Source organism: Equus asinus, chromosome 1 (genome assembly GCF_041296235.1).
Source record: "Equus asinus isolate D_3611 breed Donkey chromosome 1, EquAss-T2T_v2, whole genome shotgun sequence".
NCBI lineage: Eukaryota > Metazoa > Chordata > Mammalia > Perissodactyla > Equidae > Equus > Equus asinus.
In genome coordinates this window covers 120990262-121011394 of record NC_091790.1, presented here as the reverse complement: position 1 = coordinate 121011394, position 21133 = coordinate 120990262, and the positions used below count along the sequence as shown (strand labels likewise).

The following is a 21133-nucleotide window of genomic DNA, read 5'->3' as shown; positions in this document are numbered from 1 at the left end:
ACCACAAGAACTAGCGAGAGCACCTTTGGCCGGGGGAACTCAAGGGTTTCTGAAGGCTCTTCTAATTTTAATTTAAGGAAGCCTTTGGCTCTTTCAACCTTTCCAGAAGATTGTAGGTGATAAGGACAGTACAGCTTTTAAGTAAGGGGTGACCCTTTACAGTGTTCGTTTATATTGTTTCCTGTAGAGTGTGTGCCTTGGTCACTTGACATAAAAGTTCATATGCCACAGGTTGGATACACAAAATCAGCAGCTTTTTAGCAACTGCAGGGGCTGTAGTTTTTCAGCAAGGAAATGCTTCAACTCATCCTGAAAAGAGACGTGCAATAACTAAAACCCCAAATCCCATGAGGGTGGAAGCTGGACAAAATGCATTTGAGGGTGTTCAAAAGGTCCATGAGGCTTTGGTTTCTGGCCACGTCTTACCTTTATAACTTTTCCAGGATTATGTTATTGACAGGTGACACATGACTCAAAGACAGCTTCTTTTTAAAATGTCCCCACTAATGTGATTTAAGATGGTAACCCATTTGTCTATACCACGATGAGTAGTTTTGGGCCATCTTGGGAGCACCGGAGATTACCTGAGTGTAGAGTACTATCAGATTTTTCCCATCCTTTCCTTAAAAATCAGGGGCTAAATGTTGGTATTTTATAATGACCCCTTTGAATCCCTCCAGATATTTATTCATCCAGACATTAGATAGGATCATAACCTTGGCTGCTTGTTTGGCCTAACGATGTGCTAAAGCATTTCCTTTAGCTTCCATACTATGTCTTTTTGCATAAGCATCAACCTTCGTACAACCACCTCTCTAGGAAGTAGGAGTGCATCTAAAAGTTCCAGTTTTGAGGTATGGTCCATCAACAAATAATTAGGTCAGAGCTCTCGTTGGAAGTCTTTGATAAATCTGACCAGGATACAGAGAATTCTCTAACTGAGCTAAGACAACCATGACACTCTCCTTCTTGTGCTGGCAATAGGGAAGGGCTGGGCTTCGGGGTGCTGCAATGGAGAATAGTAATGTGAGAGGGAGAGAGTAAAAGAATTTCATAAAAGGTTGACTGGCTGGGGGCTGGCCCCGTGGCCGAGTGGTTAAGTCTGTGCGCTCCGCTGCAGGCGGCCCAGTGTTTCGTTGGTTCGAATCCTGGGCGCGGACATGGCACTGCTCATCAAACCACGCTGAGGCAGCGTCCCACATGCCACAACTAGAAGGACCCACAACGAAGAATACACAACTATGTACTGGGGGGCTTTGGGGAGAAAAAGGAAAAAATAAAATCTTTTAATAAAAAAAAAAAAAAAAAAAAGGTTGACTGGCTGAAAAGGATTGTGTATTCTCAGTGAGCAGTAATGTCTGTACTGCATGAGGGACCATGAGGTCAAGTGGGGAGCCCAGATCTAGTGCAGCAGAAGCACCCACAAGTTTTGCAGCAGCAGCTACCATGTCAGGAGTAAGGTTACAGTATACAATGGGTTTTTGGTGGTTCCCATGAAGCTGAGTTACAACTCCAAAAGCTTTTCAAGATTGCTCAGGCATAAATAGACAAAAGGACTTTTTGTAGTTGTGATGCCTAAGGGAGGCTATTGAAGAGCCCTATTCAGGTGACAGAAGACCTGTTAATGCGTGGGCTTCCTGAAGAGAGTGTCTCTTACTGGAGACCTAGTCATTTCCTAAAGAGGTATGGCAATTTCAGCAAAATTTGGCACCCATTGTCTACAATATCCAGTTAAACTTTGAAATTCTCTTAATAGTTATTTTTGAAGGGCCTAGGATAAGTTTAGATTGTCTTCAGTCTGTCAGAAGAGAGTGTTCTTTTCCTCCTTAATTAGGTCATACCCTAAATAACGAACTGTATTTTAGCAAAATTATAACTTGTCTTCTGAAACTTTATGTCCCTTTTCTGCTAAGGCTGAGAGAAGGTAAATTGAATCCTTTGAGTAGGCTTCCTTGTTCTCTGAATTAAGTAGGCGATCATCCACATATTTTATCAGAACTGAATCACAAGGGAAATTTGATCCCTAAGTATTGATTTGGAGAAAAACTCCAGGATACAACTGTCCAGGGGTATTGTTGTCCTCCTCGGGCAAAGGTGAAAAGACACTGACTATGTTGGTCTAAAGGCATGCTGGAAAAGGCAAAGCAAAGATCCACTACAGTAAAGCGAGTGGCTTCAAGTAGAATTGATGATCAGATGGAATTTGTATTAGGTACTACAGGAACAAAGGACAAGTTTGTTGATGAACCTGAGATGTGAGCAAATTGATATCCTCATCTGTTTGGTTTCTTTACTGGCAGAACAGGAGGGTTACGAAGGCTAGTGCATAGCACGAGAAGACCTTTGGCTATAAGGCTTTCCACTACAGATCCCTTCATTTGCTTCTGGCTTCAAGGGATATTGGGGGAAGTTTGGATAATGTTTTGGGAGAATCTACATGAACTTTAATAGGTTCCGCTCAAATTACTCTTCCTATGTCAGTTGAATTTTTAGCTCATAGTGTCAGGTACGATGTAAAGATCTTTATCTGGACTATGTGTCAAATATAATGGAGAAGACAAAGGAGTATCCAGAGAATAAATAACTTGATTATGAATAGAGGCATCTTCTGACACCTCAAGAAACAGACCCTCTGGTGTGCATTTAACATTACAATCTTATTTGCAAAGTAAATGTCTCCCTATTAAGTTTGCAGGGGTGGTATCCCAGAACAGGAAGGTTTGTTTTCAGTCAAGGGCCCAAGGGTCATAGCTAAGGGCTGGGAGATGGGAAACATCTGTGATTATTTGAAATACCTGCCATCTGAGCTGTGTGTTTACTTCAGGAAGAGGCTGAGAACACACGACAGAGGTTCACGTAGAAAGAGGAGCATCTTCATCCACCAGTAATTGATGAGGCGACTACCTATATTTATATTTGAGTGTTTAAGGATAAGGCAAGATATTGGGCTCTTTTTCCCTCCTTGAAGCACCCTTCATTCATCTGAATTAAAGGATTTTTCTTTGCCTTTTTCCTTTGGTTTTTCCTTTGTAGGATGGGACTGTCTTTTTTTCCAATGTCATTTCTGTTTACAAACATCTACAAGTCTCCTTGTCAATAAGTGGTTAGTTGGGAAGTGGGTCACCTAACTATTTGACCTATAGGGCCTTAAGGTTGTTGTGGATTCCATCTTATTTTCGTTCTAAAGCCCTTCCAAACTGTTCAGTCAGGTGTAATTCAGGTAAAGGGACTATTTACCATTCCAATTTCTGTTTTTGAATTCAGTGTCCAATTTCCTGTTTAACTCCATTGTCAAAATGAGATGAAAGGACTGCCCTTTCTTGAACTCCCAAATATTTTTGGAAGGTATTTTCTAATCTTTCCAAAAATGTCCTACCTCTTTTCTGTTAGCATAATTAAATTATAGCTCAATCAAATTTTTTAATATAAAATCTTTTTTTAATTTCAAAATTGTGGTAAAAAACACCTAAAACTTAACCATCTTAGCCATTTTTAAATGTATAGTTCAGCAGTGTTGACTACATTCACATTGTTGTACAACAGATGTTTAATCAATTTTTTATTGGAAATATTTTGGGTATGGCTTTTAGGAGACTTTGCCCTATGGGGGAGGAGAGGGGAGACTTTTTTTGACTCACAAGTCTATTGTGCAAAGAAGGATCTTGTAGTTCCCTTTCTGGGTCAATCCAATCACCTTTCACCATCCAGAATTTAGCATCTGAGGTTCTAACCAACATGTGTACAACTTAATATAGATCAGGTAACTCTGGGTCATATGCACCCAAAAGAATTTTAAATTCTTCTGTGAATGTTTGCTGGTCTTGTCTGGGTTTAGGGAAATCCTCAACTACAACTCTTAATTTAGTTTGGTTCCAAGGTTTAAATTCTACAGTTGCCTACATACTTGACTCATGGGAGGGATGACTCTTTAGAGGAAACTGGCATTAGGATTCTTAAAAGAATCGTTGGGATAAGGTAGGTGATCTGGACAAAAGGAAGAGAAGGGAGGAGTCAACAGAGGTGCAGAAGGAGAGATCAGCGGGATAAAGGAGGAGAAGAAGACTTGGATAGAGGGAGGCAACTGGAGGACAAGGATGGGAGGATTTACCTGGGAAATGAGTCTAATCTTTTGTTGCATGGGTTTGTCAAGTTGCTCATTAGCTTTGGCCAAAGAATCTTTTAGTGAAGCAATTTTGCTGAGAATTTCTTTTTGGAAGCCTCTGTTACCAATCAAAAATGCTGCCCATTGGGCCTGAGAAATATTATTCCCTTTCTTTCTAAGGCATCTCTCAAAGGAACAATCGTGTTCAAGTCAGTTGTACCCCAGAGTGGCCACTGAAGGCCAAATAATCCTCAATGAAGTTATGCCATTAGAGATAAGTGCAAGAACTAAGAGAGGGCATATAAGAAGCAGAAATTTTTCCAAGAAAAAGACAGGATTTAGGCTCAGACAATCCAGTGAGAGCTGTAATGGTCACTCAAAAGAGATGACCGTGCATCTCATGCCTCGGACCCCAACTTATGTTTGACTGTCTCCAGACACAGACCTGACAGTCTGAACCCCTCAGCAGGCAGAAAACTCAAAACTCAAAGCCAAGCCCTCAGATCAAAAATTAAAGCTGGAAGGAGCACCTTATCTGATTTTATTGTTGACACATAACAGCATTGTTTCAAATAGATGCCGGCCTGACGAGAAATTGTAAACTCACCAGTCAGTGAAGCCAGCTTTTGAACGGGCTTACAGGGTCTCGGACTGTGTTCTCTTCGATGATTCTCCTGATTACAAACAACACTTTTAGACACACGACACAAAATGGAAGCCCAAAAGAAAACAAAATGAGGTGAAAAGGAATGGCTCCATTCCACCAAGGATGCCAAAATGGGAACCAAGAATAAAACCCAAGAGAGAATACATAGCCACGGAACCCAAAGTAAAAAGAGCCAAGTTCAGACCCAGTGATGATTTACCATGGTGTCATGGATTCAACAAGCCTTAAACAGCAAAGCACGGGCCTCCATCAGTATCACACCTGGTCAAAGGCTGGGGTCCACAGTGATGAGCAGTGTAGAGTGGATCTCAAGGGAATCTGCAGGAAACCTGGAAATAGACAAAGAGCATCCAAATGAAAACAAACAGGCTACTTATTCAGAGTCAGTATAGCAAAAGAGTCAGTCACCATTCCTAGGCCTTGGCCGAGCCTCAAAGGCAGGCGAGAGAGTGGAAAACTTTATAGTGCAAAAAAGGAAGGCTCCGAGTATGCTCTGATTGGAGGTTTGTTAACATGGGAAGCAGGAGATGGGTTCAATAGAGGCGAGGCATCTTATGTGATTGGTTTGGGGAGAATATTTGGCTTTCTCTTCTTGGTTCGAAGCAGGGACAAAAAATAGGGAAGCTGTCACTCATAGACCAACTCCTGACCATCCTCTGCTGGTTGTTGCAGAGGTGGGGGTTTGACGGCAGGCTGGATTCTGCCGAGGTTGTGGGTCAGAGTTCTGTTGTCACATAGGGTCTGTCCATCATCCATTTGTATTTCGTCTCTCAGGGAAAATCCTATATCTTGTTTTAATTTTTCTCATTGGGTTCTAGCCTCAGTCCTGGTAAAGAACAGAGGCTCAATAAATATTTGAGAAGAAGAAAGGGAATGAGGGAGGGAAATAAAAGCCCCTAACAGCCTTGAGCCCTGATTAGGTATGGTAAGCTAAGGGAAGTGTCCCCGTAAGAAGACATGTGATGAAGTCCCTCCACAAGGCCATAGGAAGCGTGACTTCGGGTGGCATTGTATGCAGCTGTCCAAAAAGATGTCGCTCGATCAGAGTGAAGCCACCGGGCACCATGTGAAAATGAAGAGTCACAATGACTGCCAAAAGATACTATCCTCTCAGGAAAAAGGGATGGTCTTTGAGGTAGTGTCCTGTGGGACCACCTGCCTGAGTGTCTTTTCAACCACTTACCCATGAACAGTGAGCACCATCAGAAACTTCTGAAATTCAGTGCTAAATAGAGAGAAGTGATTATTTACTTCTGGATGAGACTTTACATTGCTCTCGTAGGTACCTGAGGTAAACAAGATGCTACTGGACATTAGTCCAATTCCTTTGCTTTGCACAGACACTTGCACACGTATACACCCCTCCAAACACAAGCACATGCACACACACATGATACAGGGAGAACTTAGATAGGCTTCAACATTACCTGAAGAAAAATAGTTATGGGCTCTTTAAATAGGAAATAGTCGATGCCTAAGGTATTTGTGAGAGGCCAAGGGAAGAAGTTGAAAGTAAGCCAAGGGAGGTTAGCAAAGAAATAAATTGTAGGTCAATTTCAAATTAGCATTTACACCAGTTTCAGGCTTCAAAGGGCAAGGATCTGAGGAAGGGGAAGTAGTCAGAGGAGGAAAATTATTCATCCTAATTGAAAAAGAACAGTTCTGAGAGATTCACACCACAGAGGCAGGCTCTCGGGATCTCTGTATTCTGTCCCCTGTTTTTCCCTGAGCTGTGTGGAGCAAAGACTCATTTCCCCTAGGCAAAAACCTGAGAAGTTGGGTAGCATTTCAAAACAGGTGATGGTCAAGGGCATCAAGAGATTTTAAGTTTTAACTCAGAGCCAGAAGAAAACCCAGGAAGTTTTTATACGTGGCACAGCCAAGAGCTATGTCAAGGTGTTGGAGCTATAAAGACAACTACAAAAGTCTGAAAAGATACGGGGAGAAAGGGGGGGAAAATAATTTTCCTCTATTCTTCTGAGCTCTTGGTTGACACTCCTGTAATAAGAGAGATTAATAAGAGAAAAACAAACAAGTTTACTAACATGTATGCTTCATGTATGCATGGGGGATACCCAGGGAAAACTGAGTAACTCAAAGCGATGGCTTAGAACTCCAGCTTACATAGCATCTTCAACAAAGAACAATAAATTTGTGGAGAAATGACAGGGACAAGGAAAGCAGGTTTTGGCTTCCGAGGACAGCAAACTGTGCGAAGGTAACCCTATGGGAGATGAAGGCTACTTAGTAAAGCTTGTTATGTAGATTCCTCCGGTGCTGTCTCCACGCTGATAGGATCTCAAGCTGTTTCTGATGATTAACTTTTGTCCTTCCTGGTAGAGAGGAGAACAGGGACACATTTACGTCCTGCAAAATTCATTTAGGCAAATAGAGGGGGGACGGGGACTTTCCTTATATCTGCTTCTTCGCAACTGCCTCCAGCTCAAAACCATTCTTATGCCAAAGTGGCATAAGTTGGGGTGGCAGATCCTGCTACCTTTCAGGGGTAAAGGATTCTTTATGCCTTATACTGGGTTAAATAGTGACTCCAGAAGTTCATGTCTACCTAGGACCTTTGAATGTGACTTCATTTGAAAAGAGGTTCTTTGCCGATAGAATCAAGTTAAGATGAGGTCATACTGGGTAAGTGCAGGTCCCAATTCAATGCCTGGCATCCTATTAAGAAGAGAATATTTGAGAGGCCAGCCCAGTGGCACAGCGGTTAACTGCACACATTCTGCTTTGGAGGAAGATGGGCATGGATGTTAGCTTAGTGCCAGTCTCCCTCAGCAAAAAGAGGAGAATTGGCAGCAGATGGTAGCTCAGGGCTAATCTTCCTCAAAAAATAAATAAATAAATAAATAAATAAAATTTAAAAAAAAAATGAAGAGAATATTTGACACAGACATAGGGGAGAAGGCCACTTGAAGACAGAGGCAGAGATTGCAGCGATACAAGCCAAGGGATAACAAGGAGTGGCAGCAAGCCCCAGAAGTGAGCAAGGTGAAAGCCAGCTCCTCCTCTGGAGCCCTCTGAGAGAGTATGGCCGTGGCGGCACCTTGATTTCAGACTGTGGGCCTCCAGAACAATGAGAAAATGAATTTTGGCTGTTTTAAGGCACCCGGTTTGTGGTAATATGTTACAGCAGCCCTAGGAATCTGATACAGCCCAAGGAGAAAATCAGATGAAAATTTCAAAAACAGATGCCAAGAGAATTCAGTAATTGTTTATCGTGCACTTACTATGCCCCAATTGGGCTGCAAAAAATAGAAAGATACTTATCGGGCCAGGCCCGTGGCCAAGTGGTTAAGTTCACGCGCTCTGCTTTGGCAGCCCAGGGTTTCACGGGTTTGGATCCTGGGTGTGGCCCTAGCACCTCTCATTAAGCCACGCTGAGGCAGTGTCCCACATAGCGGAGCCAGAAGGACCTACAACTAGAATATACAACTATGTGCTGGGGTCTTTGGGGAGAAGAAGAAGAAAAAAAGCAAGAGAAGATTGGCAACAGATGTTAGCTTAGGTGCCAATCTAAAAAAAGAAAAAGATTCTTATGACGAGATCCTGCTTTTGAGGAGCTTAGAATCAAGGAGGTTTGTAAAACAGGTTAAATATAAAATAGTTTTATGATAATGAAATAGCCATTTATTCACCCATCAGATTGGTGAAAATTTTCAATATTGATAATATATACTGTGGATGAGTAAATGTGTTAATGGGCAATATTGGTGGGAATGCAAATTGGTACAGCTGATTTTGAGAACTTAACAGTCGCTTTTAAAATTTTTAATCTACCCCCAGAAGTTTATACTACTGAAAATACTCATATGAGTAGGCAAGGATATTTTCATTCACCAGCCACGTGCCTCTCATTGTGCTAGCAGCTGGCATGACTATAATAAAAAAGATAAATACAGCCTTTAACATCAGGGGCACTTATATTCTAATACGAGATGGAAGCAAATAAATGAACAGACAAATATTTAAATAAACAAAGGGCTGAAAAATAAAATTAAAGCATTATTTGTACTACTGAAAAATTAGAGACAACCTGAATAGTGCCAGAAGAATAATTGTATAAACCATGCATATCCATATGTGAAATATAATGCAAGTCAAAAAACAATGGGGTGCATTCCTGTTGCAGGTTGAATTTTATCCCCCAAAAAGATTTGTTGAAATCCTAACCCCTAGTATTTGTAAACATGATCTTGTTTAAAAATAGCATCTTTGCAGATATACTTAAGATATAAGTTAAGATAAGGTGATACTGGAGTAGGGTAGGCTCTTAATCCAATATGATTAATGTCTTTGTAAGAAGAGGAGAAGAGATCAGAGACAAACACACAGAGAAGAGACGCTCTGTGAAGACACAGACACACAGAGGGAACACCACCACATGACTGTGTGAGGATGAAGCAGACATTGGGATCATGCAGCTGCCAGCCAAGGAAGGTCAAGGATTGCTGGGAACCTCCAGAGGCTAGGAGAGAGAGCATGCTTCTGCCAACACCTTGATTTTGGACTTCAAGTCTCCAGAACGGTGAGAGAACAAAACTACAAAAAGAAAATAGCCGTGTTGGGGCCAGCCCGGTGGTACGGTTGTTAAGTTTGCGTGCTCCGCTTTGGCAGCCCAGGGTTTGCCAGTTCAGATACCGGGTGTGGACCTCCACACCACTCATCGGCCATGCTGTGGCGGTGTCCCATATACAAAATAGAGGATGAGGCACACATGTTAGCTGAGGGCCAATCTTCCTCACCAAAAAGAAAGAAAGAAAACAGCTGTGTTGTTTTAAACCATCCAGTTTGTGGTACTTTGTTATGGCTGCCCTAGCAAACTAACACACAATAAAACTGTTACGGGATCTGGCCATCCTCATGCATATGTAGGCGCAGAACCAACAGTAGCATCCCACTCAAACTATATTTTTAAGACATTTCTTCCCTCACTGGCATTAACAATTAGTATTTCCATCAACATTAATAATGTGTTTTAGTAAATATTAAGACTTTTATTTAGAAAACAACTGATTGGATTTTGTTCTAGAATAAAAACTCGGATTCAGCCCCCAACACAAAGGGGAGACAGGAACCAGGAAAAGAGTTTATTGTTCCGACCTCAGAGTGGGAGCCCAGGCTTTCCTGCTCACCTGAGGTCAGTTTCCTCAGATGCAGGTACAGTGCTGCCCACCTCAGAAGTAAGCCCACTGCAAGTCCGGGTGATGCCATTTAAGTATGTCGATTTTCATGAACCTGATTCACCTCCACTTGCCAGTTCCCAGACTTTGGCCTTACCTACAAGTTGAAAGCTTTTTTTTTTTCTTTATTGAAGTCATATTGGCTTATAACATTGCATAAATTTCAGGTGTGCATTATTATTATATTTCCGTTTCTGTGTAGACTGCATCGTATTCACCATCGATAGTCTAGTTTTTATCTGTCACCGTGCGTGTGTGGCCCTTTACTTCTTTTGCCCTCCCGCCACCCCCTTTTCCTTTGGTAACCACTAACCTACTCTCCTTATCCATGTGTTTGTTTGTTTATCTTCCGCATTTGCGTGAAATCATACAGCATTTGTCTTTCTCTATCTCATTTATTTCCCTTAGCATAATACCTCCAAAGTCCCCAATCCTCTCCAAAACTTGTTATTTCTTATCTTGGTAATTATAGCCGTTCTGATGGGTATGAGGTAATATCTCATTGTAGTTTTGATTTGCATTTCCCTAATAATCAGTGATGTTGAAGATCATTTCATGTGCCTGTTGGCCATCTGTATTTCTTCTTTGGGAAAATGTGTGTTCGTATCCTCTGCCCATTTTTTGATTGGGTTGTTCATTTCTTCTTGTTGAGTTGTATGAGCTCTTTATATATTTTGGAAATTAACCCCTTGTCAGATATATGATTTGCAAATATGTTCTCCTCATTGGTGGGCTGTCTTCCTGTTTTGTTGATGGTTTCCTTTGCTGTGTAGAAGGTTTTTAGTCTGACATAGTCTCATTTGCTTATTTTTTCTTTTGTTTCCCTTGCCTGGGTAGACACGGTATTCAAAGCATTTTTGAAGGAGTCTTCTCCCAGGTCTTTCTTATCAAATATCACTAGAAAAATGGCCCTGTGCACAGTGCAAAGAGGCCTTAGTCAGAGGCAGTGATGGCACAGTGAGCACCCAGGGAGCCCCTGTACATGTGAGCACTCACAAGCAAGCTGACCACCATGTGTTCAAATCTTGTCATGTCTGCACAGCTCCCACTGACTCTAACAAAAAAAAAGATTTTCCTTTCCTCTCAAGGACCCTGTCGGGTTAGCAGCATAGATCACAGAATGATACAAGAGGATCCAAGTTGTGAGTACTCAACGAGTGGGCCATGCGGTCAAACGACTTGTAAACTATTGCAAAAAAAATTAAAACTTCAGGACAAAAAAGTGCAATGCAAATCAATGGGTTTCCTGAGCAGCTCGGTAAAGAAAATTAAACTTTCTGAAACACTCCTTCTCCCCTCCCCTCAGGATCCCTTTCTCCTCCGTAATTAAGAAGCCATCGGGAAGCAGCAGGAGGGGAAAGGGTTGGTGAGACGGTGATTACTAATAGCAACATCAGCGCTGACACTTGCTGGAAAAAAACCTCAGGCATTTTTACCTATAAGAAACTTGTCATCAGTGAAGGCACTTAAGAAAGCTTCCTTGCTAGTCTTCCGAACACTAGAAAAATAATTATGGTAATGTAAAGCATTTAGCAAACATTTAGTGAAAGAAAAAGCAATGACTCTTCTTTCACCCAATACCTTCCCAAATTAGTGGTTTATCCCCTGCGGAAATTGACTTCTTTTTTCTCGCAAATAATCAAATTAGAACAATTCCATCTGGTTTAATTCCTGAAATAAAAAAACTAATTCATAAAGTCTGCAGCTGACTGTTCCTGAGGTTAATTCTTCAAGTGGCCTTCCACATCCTCCTGTGTAAATCTCTTTGCAATGTGGCGTAGGTTTGGAATATGTCACAGAAAAATTGCACTGGATGGAGTTAAATAGCCAAGGGAGAATTTATTCAAGACTACCACCATAGGGGTCAAGATTGATGCAATAGGGGAGAGAGTCTGAACGCAATTTTGAATACAACCATAGGGGAGGAAGACATTTCCTCTACCTGCTCTGGGTCCTTCTGGCCAGACAATGAATTAAATTCACATGAGACAGAATAACGGGAGAAAATTAAACAAAGCGTTATGCCATGTATACATGGGAGAGGCTCAGGCAAACTGAGCAACTCACCAAAATGGCGGAAGTTCTCATCTTAAAAATCATCCTCAGCTAAAGACAAAGGAGGATGTTGGGGGTTGGGGGGAGTCAGTTATGGGAGATTACTAGAAAAGCACAGTAAACAAGGGTAAGGTTATTATGCAGATTTAAGTCCTTGCCTTCCACATTAAGAGTTTCTAGAGATAAGGTCATCCCCCCTTCTTCCTGGTATAGAGAGGGAGACGCCTTTACAGAGGGAGATTTCCTTTACAAATGTAAATGTCTCTTAACAAACGGTTAAATTCTACTTTTCAGAGTCTCTCTCATGTCTGCAGTTTTCAAAAATGACCTGCCTGGGGCGGCCCCTTGGCCAAGTGGTTAAGTTCACGCACTCCACTTCGGTGGCCCAGGGTTTCGCTGGTTCAGATCCTGGGCACAGACATGGCACCACTCATCAAGCCATGCTGAGGTGGCATCCCACATGCCACAACTAGAAGGACCCACAACTAAAAATATACAACTATGTGCCAGGGGGCTTTGGGGAGAAAATGGAAAATTAAAATCTTTGAAGAAAAAAAAAAGTAACCTGCCAAAAATAATCCTCATGCAAAAGAGAAGTATCTTGGGGTGGCCAATTCCAGTCCCCCACACAACCAAGGGCAGATGAGGATTTATAGCCAATGGGCAGGGTGAGGGAGCAGATGGAAAATTATTAAGAGGCACTTGGTTGGTATCAAGGGTAGAGGGACTCCTGCTAAATTAACTTGGCAGGATGCTTGCTGACCTAGGCTGGCAGACCAAGGACAAGGCCAAGTTGAGAAGAAGGATCAGAGGAGCCTGACTCAAATGTGGTCAAGGAGCGAGTGCCCTTGTCAGACAATACACCCAAGTAGCCTTCACACAAGCAGAGGTGTGTTAGCCCAAGGTCTGAGAAATGAACCAGATTTGCCAACGTGTTTGTTTGTGTTTATTTTCTTTTGGTTTATTTGCCAACTGTTCAAAAGGGCATAATTTAGCAATCACACAAGTCATTTTTACTAATTGGTATTTGTAAATTTATAGAAAGGCTACACTTCAAATAACTGATGTGCTTATATCAGTAAAAACAAAGCCACCAAAATAGTTTCACGGTAAGGTTGCTGTGTTTCTTGTTGTTCTGTGACTGTGACACATAAAGGAGAAAAGGAAGACGAAGAGTGGACGTGCATCAGAAACAGACTCTCCCCAGATGCACACAGTGACTGGCAGTCACCGTCCTGGAGGCCTGCCAGTTCCCGGCATTAGGAGCGCTGAGCACCCATCGTCTGGCTTGCTCAAGGTCAAGTGTGGAAGCCAGGATTTGAAGCCAGATCTGTCTGACTCTAAAGATAAGATTCTTTCCATTACACCAGCACTTCCAAAACACCAGGCCTTGGACCTAGGCCAGTGCAAAATTAAACTATGAGCTGTCAGAGGCAAAATGAAAAATATAGGGACAAAGTGGCGCATTTTTAATCAAATAAAATGAATTCAATTTAAAGCACCATTCTTTTTTCTGAGATTATGGCTCACTTCTGGTGTTAAAAAGGTTCTTTCTATTATGAAATTTTAGTGGTTGTGTTGATAATTATTTGTTTTTGCTTTTTTAGTGTCCTTACTGGACAAAATTTGAAGCTTGGCCAAGTTTTGGTCATTCATGGAATTTCAGAGCCTGAGAACCAGGACTACAGAAAGGTAAGTTCTCATGAAATATAGAAGAAAAGGCAGCTTTGCATGTTTATTCTGTTATTACCACCTCCGTCTTCACCTCAGCCTCTGAAATGTAGAGAGAAGTCACTTCCATTTAAAGAAAAGTTAACATCTCTAATTGTGAGCAAGCCACCAGGGAAGCAAGGACAGACACAAGGCACAGCTGGAGGGAGTGAGAATCAAGATGACTCTAAGGAGTAGAAGAGAAACTGCCATCGGAGAGTCTCATGGCAGGAGGAGAAGCCAAAGGCTACTGCTCAGACTGAGAAGAAGCATGTGTACTCCCACTCCTGCGGGAGTGACGAGCAGTCGTTGGCCTCTGTGGGATCCATCTTGGTTTTTACTTCTCCAGGGTTTGCCCTGCTGGAGGGACACCTGTCTTCACCCGTGAGGGCGCACTTCCCCAGGGAGCGGGAAGCAGGGGTGCCAGCAGACCAGCATTCCTGCGTGTGCAGAAAGCCTTACTTCCCAGGATTCTCAGGGGCCATTTTTAAAGCTGACCAGACATCTCTGACATAACAGGAAGCGTTCTATTTTTCAGTTCTGCCTACTTGCTTACTAAAGTAACATAAAAAAAAAAAAAAGAGGAAAAAGTCTTGTTTCCTACCTAACCAAAAGGAGGCAGTATAATGTCATGTCTAAGAGCCTTACAGTCCAGAAAAGTGGGTGTGTAACGGCCCACATGGAGGTCTAACTCAGGGCAGCTCTCTAAACCCTAGGTGCCTCTGTTTCCTTACCTGTAAAAGTGAGTAACAACATTTCCTGCTTAATGGGGCTGCTGTGAGAAGTGAGAAATGGACGTGCCGTAATACACGGACCTCCTGGTATACTTGATAAATGTCAGCTATTATTATGTGCATTATGTTTACTACCAGTAGGATACTTGAGCACATCCCAAGTCAGAATAATAAGCATATACTACCAAAGAGAGCCTACTGACTAAATTTGAAGTAAAAAATTAAAAATTGGTATTCACCTATATCAGCAACATACTGAGCGCCACACCAACCCTTCTGGGTGTAGCTCACACTGATTGTCAGCTACAGAAGACTAGGAATGACCTCCCCCACTCCACCTCCATTCTCGCTGGCTCCAGACACTCAACCTCTAAGAGTCCCCAGGGTCTCCACGTTGGAGTTAGGGGGCGGTGCGCAGTGTTGGCTGTCTGCCTCATAAGCTCTAAGGTCGTTGGTCCACTTAGGCAGTGAAATGTACTTTCCAAAGGTCAGTCATGCTGTCCTTAGATTGATTCAGACTCTGAGAGAGGAAATACTGTGACAATACTGTGGGGCGTAGGTATTGTTCCCGAGCCTGGTCAGCAACTTCAATCTCTGTCCTGGGTTTCGGTGGGACCTCTTTGAGGGAATTCATTTTCCAAAGCCCTTTCAAATTCTGGACAGCCCTTCCAAGTTTATTTCTAAAGATCAATGTGCTTTCTTACTGCTCTAGATTATCTTCTACACAATCTTTATTTCTTTTTAAGACATCTTCAGAGTTCATTTTAAGCCAAGTTTTGTTTTTCTTATTAGATTTTTTCTTTCATTGTGAAGTTGATAATCCTATTCGTGTTAAGAGACTTCTGAAACAAAGTTGGATTAATGCTAGAGGTCATCTGGGGCCAGATTCCTAAAGTCAGGGGTCAGCAAAGAATGGCCAGCTGGCCAAATGGGCATATAGCCTGTTTTTGTAAATATACTTCTATTGAAACACAGTATTCATCCACTTATGTATTCTCCATAGCTGTCTTCTCTCTACCAGGGCACTTAAATGCTAGTGACAGAGATTGTATGACCTACAAAGCTGAAAATATTTACTATCTGGCCCTTTACAGAAAAATTTTCGGTTTCCCTTCCTTACGGATTCAGACCACTATGAGAAAAATTGGTCATCTTTCAGAAAAGTTGGTTGGCTACCATCATGACAATTAAGTAATCAGTTTTGTCCAAAATTTTTCACCAACATAGCAACATGTCATAATGAGATCTGACACTTAAAAACATTTTCTATTTTGATGGTTCAAAATGGGACCAAAATTATTATCTTCCAAAAGGAGTCATCCAAATTCTTCTATATTAAGCATCCTCTCCCAGAAACTATCTCCAATTAATTAGAGTTAAATACCTAAAACGCCATAATGGGGCTAATTTTGGTGGGAAGAATAAAAGGATGTGACACTCATAAGTCTAGCTTAAGTTTAGTATCTGGGACAAAATTCCAACTTTGAAAATCTTTGGAAGTAAATCTAAAGAACAGTCTAATTAAAAACAAGCAAATAAAGCTCCTATTCCTTTTCTCCTCACAAGAAGCCAACTGTACACACGCTGGAGTCAACAGCAGTGCTTCTGAGCCAAATCTGAAACCAAGCACTTGGTATTAATTTGTGTTAATAAAAGAAACATATTCTTAATGGTTTGCTCCACTTCCTGAATAAGAGGCAAAGTTTGGGAAAATGAGAACATGAGAGAAGGTCAGAGAAGCTACTTCTGGCTTCTCATGCAAAGAAAGATGTTTCTTAAAACTTCAATGTAAGTAAGATTTACTTCATTTAAAGAATCAGAGAGAATCATGTTCTGTTAAAAACAAAACTTTCTAATACTGTTTTTCATTTGTTTCACACTCTCTGGACACATGTTCCGTGCATTCTCCCTTCTGTATGTGGGCTGTGTACACCTGGTCACGTACATTCTGAATCATGTGTGGCTTTCACTGACTTTCCTTAATTCAATCATTGACAAAAATTTGCCACCCAGTTAAAATTGTCACATCCTTTGTGAAAAGCAATTTGGAAAAACATTTTAAGAGACATAGACTGATCATGGCTTCTGACCCAGTTATCACACTGCTGGGAATTTATCTTAAGGAAATAATTCAGAAGAAGGAAAAAAACTCTTATTAACTAAAGAATTCTTTTTTTTTTTTAAAGATTTTATTTTTCCTTTTTCTCCCCAAAGCCCCCCAGTACATAGTTGTATATTCTTCGTTGTGGGTCCTTCTAGTTGTGGCATGTGGGACGCTGCCTCAGCGTGGTTTAATGAGCAGTGCCATGTCCACGCCCAGGATTCGAACCAACGAAACACTGGGCTGCCTGCAGCGGAGCGCACGAACTTAACCACTCGGCCATGGGGCCAGCCCCTAAAGAATTCTTTATAATAGCAAAAAAACTCCTTTACATCCAAAATAAAGGAATAATTAAATGAATTATGATACATCAACTAGAAGATCTCGCACAGCCATTAAAATAATTATGGAAACTATGTAACAACACAGAAAGTATTTATGGCATAATGAATGTTAAGGGAGAAAAGTAGAATGTAAAATTATACGCACATGATGATTACAGTATGAAAAATGGTGCCTGCATATGAGCTAAGACTGGAAGAAACACAAAAATGATTTGTTTGGTGAGTTGGAATATAGGACTGCTAGGGGTGGTGGGCTAAAGGCTGTATTTCTTTCTTAAATAAATGCTTATTTTTATGGTGGTGTTTATAAGCTTAAAATAGAGGAGAACATCTCTTTTTTCCCTCTTCTCTTTTCCGTTTAAAATAATTTAGGAACTGTATCAGTCATGGTCCATTTACAAAGAAGAGAAACCATTCCAGCTAGATTAAGCAGATTGGCGTTTATTACAGGACCAAGGCAATGATGGAAGAAACAGACTCTAGGCTGAGTTTCCAGGGATCATTCTCAAGGCCATACCATAGAACTGGGCCCCAAAAGAGCTCTTTCTCCTGCCATGACCAGGAAGCAGCTTGCAAACCTGGAAAGCTCTGCTGACATCTGTTAGCTCCAGAAGAATACTGCCTCTGTATGATGTGTGCCGGGGAGATGGAGCTCCGTGCTCTTGCTGTGTAACCAAGTTCTGAATTTAAGTCTTGGACAAGTGCATCAGATCAACAGTACCTGAATCACATGCAAAACACTTTGCAGCTTCCATGGTCTAGTGAGGCATTAAAAGGAGGTTGAACCAGACAGTGAACAACCTGGTCTCTAGGTCCTGCCACTTATGATTGCCAGATAAAATACAGGATACCCAGTTAAATTATAATTTCAGATAAACAACAGACAATTCTTAGTAAAAGTATTCCCCAAATGTTGCAAGGGGCACACTGACACTAAAAAATTATTCATTGCTTACCTGAAATTCAGACTTCACTGGGCATCCTGTATTTTAATTTGCTAAATATGGCAACCATACTGCCATGGAAACCAACAGAAATTGAAGTAATTCCCAATTCATACAAAGCTCCAGTGGTATTTATTCCCAGATAGAGATTTATGCAATAGAGTGGAACCAAATATCTAATGGAAGCATTTTTTTAAGCCAATAAACATTCTCTGGATTCTTTACAGTTTCTCTGAAAATGGAGAGCAAACAGGTATATGTTGCTTAGACTCTTGCAACCAACCAGAAGCTATCGGTGCCAGGTGGGACCTCAGAGAGAATGTATTCCTTAGAGAGAATTTTTTTCTGTTCCTCTCATTTAACAGACAAGAAGTCAGGTTAGAACCCAGGGTCAGAGTTAGAATCCAGAACTCTCAGACTTCACCCTGGTTAAGTACCTCCAAAAAGATGAAACTTCCTTTTCAAATGCTGATTTAGATTCAAACTTAGGCTGCTATCACAAAAATGAGAGGTCCTTATTAACCTCTCAGGATCGTTGAGTACCACAGAAAGGGAAAGTTGCCACTCAAGAGCTGTGGTAGAGAAATCTCTGGACCGGGGATGGCCTGGAATTTAACCCGAAGTGTCATTACTCCACGCAGTAAGCTTGGGCATGTGATCATTCTCCTGAGTCACAGTCCCCTCATCCCTAAAATGAGGTCATTAATACTTTTCCTGTTACCCTTACAAGTTTGCCGTAAGAATCAAATAAGCTCACATCTGAAAATTTTTCTGAAATGTAAGAAGTACCATATAGGAAATTTTGGACAATCTCATAACGGAAAATATCAAAAGTTTAAAATATTCAATATTCCAACCATTGTCCATCTCTGAGGAGCTTGTTACATGCAATAATTTCAATTCTTGCTTAATTTATTCTTGAGCAGAGTAGTTTAAGTAGTGCCAGAAACCCCAAAGTAGAAATAGTTCATACAAGATAAAGATTTATTTCTTTCTTAAGTAAATAAACTCTGGAGACAAGTGGTCCACGGGTCTCAATTATCCTTAGGAACTCCAGTTTCTTTTATTTTCTGCCTCTGTCATTCTCCTCTCATAGATCCCCCCTCATTGCCCAAGATGGCTGATCAACATCCAGCCATCACATCTACATTCCAGCCATCAGAAGGGGAAAAGTTTTGAAGAGGGCATACACCTTCCTTTTGAGTTGAACATGCTCCTGGAATGTAAACAGCATTTTTACTCAGACCCTGTTGCGAAAACTTCATCAAGTGGCCACATCTAACTGTAGAAAACAGAGAAATGAAGTTGTAATTTCAGGCAGCCGTGTGCTCATCTACAAATCAAGACCTCTATTGCTAAGTCAGTCAACAGTCTCTGCCACAGTAGGTAAAAAAAAAACCCCAAATATCTTCCCACATGAATTAGAGGGAGTCTTAGTTGGGACTGCTATAACAAAGTGCCACAGACTGGGTGGCTTACAAGCAACAGAAATTTATTGCTCACAGTTCTGGAGGCCAGAAGTCCAAGATCAGGGTGCCATCATGGTCGGGTTCTGGTAAGAGTTCCCTTTGGGGTTGCAGACCACCTTCTTCTTGTTGTATTCTCCCATGGTGGAAAGAGATGGAGAGAGCTCTCGAGACTCCCTTTTATAAGGGCACGAATCCCGTTCACAAGGGCTCCACCCTCATGACCTAATTACTTCCCAAAGGCCCCACCTCCAAATAGCATCGCATTGAGTTAGAATTTCAACGTACGAATCTAGGGGGACACAAACATTCATTCCGTTGCAGAAGGTAATTCAATTAAAAAGAATCTCTGAAAAATGCAGACACAAACCGGAAAAGCCAAATTACAGTCGCTTTAATCATATAATTCATCATCATCTAGCTAGATTATAAACTCCATGTGACAATAGCATAGTGCCTGCCACATAGCTGATCATTTATAAATATTTGAAGAATGAATGGAATAAACAGCTGTTAGAGGGTAAGAGGGAAGAATCACAAATTTTGTCTCTGCACAATTAGAGCTGCCAACAATTAAATTATTTTGGTATTAAGAACTGAAACAGAAACAATAACTTGGAAAACTGCCCTATGATGCTCAAAACAGGTAAGCTAAACCAAACCATGACATACAAGCAAATCGTCTAAGCTCCAATTTCCCACCTCATTCAGAGCCAAGTATTCCAAAAACACCACAGACGAACTGATCTAACATCTCCTGGGTTCATAAGACCTCCAACTGTTTGAAAAACTCTGTAAGTTTATGAATTCCACCCACTTCCTGAGAAGCCCAGCCTGTGATCTCCTGCAAGCATCTTTGCCTACTTCCCTTTTTTTGAAGCATCCTACAGCTACCTTGGTATGTGTTAATAATAACACCAATGAATTTAACTTTGGTTGATACAGGTGTGTTTCCAGTGTTGGTTGACCAGAAGCAATAGACCATGTTTCATTAAATGTCATGCTTATTGTTAATGTCTGCTTCCACAGATTTTTCTTGAGCAGTAGACATGTCTTCATGTTGTATACTGGACAACTCAAATCCTTTCTGGAACAAGGTTGTGTATAAATATGGATAGATAATCAGTATTATAAGAACTAGAGAAGCTTTTTCTGCACAAATTATGGTATATGTTACCTAAATTCTCTCTGGCAAAACAGAGAAAAAGTTAACTGGACATGGTATCGGTTCAAATAGACATGGTCATGAGTGGGAGCAGGGACTAGGGAGAAATATTTTAGAGTCAATAAACCAGCCAACAAATACCAGTACTGAAAAACACAAGTTAGATGAATTTTATTATGTTGAAAAGGATTGCATCCCAAAGTATTTGGTCTTTTATATGAGCCTTAAAGTCTCATAATCAGGCAGCAATTGACACCAGGTTTGCATTCAGAATATGTTAGTAATACAATTTAACTTTGCTTCTTATAATATATGACTTGGGGCATATATTATCTGAGTTTTAATTATGTCATTTATAAAGTGGAGCTATTATATTACATTTAACTTTGGATATTCAACCATATGGCTCTATTTTACATAATTAAAAACACTGTAAAATTATATTTTATATCTGTGCACCTTATGATATATAATCATACTGCATAGATTGTGTGCTGACGCTATTCGTTTTACTATGTATGACTATTCACAAAATCATGTTTATTATACTTTATGAGCAACAGAATTTTTCTCATATAGTTTTGACTACATACAGTAGTTGCCTGATGTGCTGATTCTAGAAATGAATCATCAAGTAATTTTTTATCTGA

General features: G+C 40.9%; 1 long non-coding RNA gene across 2 annotated transcripts in view; it reads left to right on the top strand.

The window, feature by feature from the left end:
- Window positions 1-21133, top strand: part of LOC139045022 (uncharacterized) — a 156130-nt gene that overhangs the window by 124588 nt on the left and 10409 nt on the right. For both annotated transcript variants that reach the window (XR_011502563.1, XR_011502562.1), the window contains one exon: window positions 13627-13711. This is a non-coding gene — a long non-coding RNA (uncharacterized lncRNA). The remainder of the gene's footprint in view (window positions 1-13626; window positions 13712-21133) is intronic.